Raw genomic sequence first — 738 nt, forward strand, 5'->3', positions numbered from 1 at the left:
TACTCTACAGTCTTTGTGTATGTTTCAGCTACTCAGATATTCTCCTAAAGTTTCTGACAGAATTTAAATAAAAGCTAAATCTACATTTGGAATCAGAAAAAAGTGGACATCATTTTTATATTTAGCCATATGTATTTTTATACTAACATTGAGGCCTTATAAATTATTTTTGTCATGTGTGCCTCCTGTTAAGGGAAAAAAGAAGCATTTCCAACGTGCAGTTTTTAAATTGTAGCAACTTTGAGTAGCAATTTAAAATGTGTAACCGTTGCAGAAATTGAACCCTAGGTGGCAACCAATTGTCTTAACACTGGAAATACTGCTATGCCATTTTGTTTTCAAAAGTAATTCATTGCAACCCACAGTCTTTGTCTTCATGAACAAGAAAATTGCAATGTATAAATGAAAAACTGATTTTATAGTACATTGTATAAACAGCTTTTCTCACATTGTCCCTAAACTGCCAGAGGAGGAGGCAACAATACTGTTAGGGGAAGATAATTTCAGGCTGAGTGTGGTAGCTCACACCTGTAATCCTAGCACTGTGTAAGGCCAAGGTGGGCAGATCCCCTAAGTTCAGGTGTTCAACACCAGCCTAATCAACATGGCGAAACCCTATCTTTACTAAAAATACAAAAAGTAGTGGGTCATCTTTGTGCATGCCAGTATCCCAGCTACTCGGGAGGCTAAGGCAGCAGAATTGCTTGAACCTGGAAGGTGGAGGATGCAGTGAACCGA

Source organism: Callithrix jacchus, chromosome Y, assembly GCF_049354715.1.
Source record: "Callithrix jacchus isolate 240 chromosome Y, calJac240_pri, whole genome shotgun sequence".
In the NCBI taxonomy this organism is placed as follows: Eukaryota; Metazoa; Chordata; class Mammalia; order Primates; family Cebidae; genus Callithrix; species Callithrix jacchus.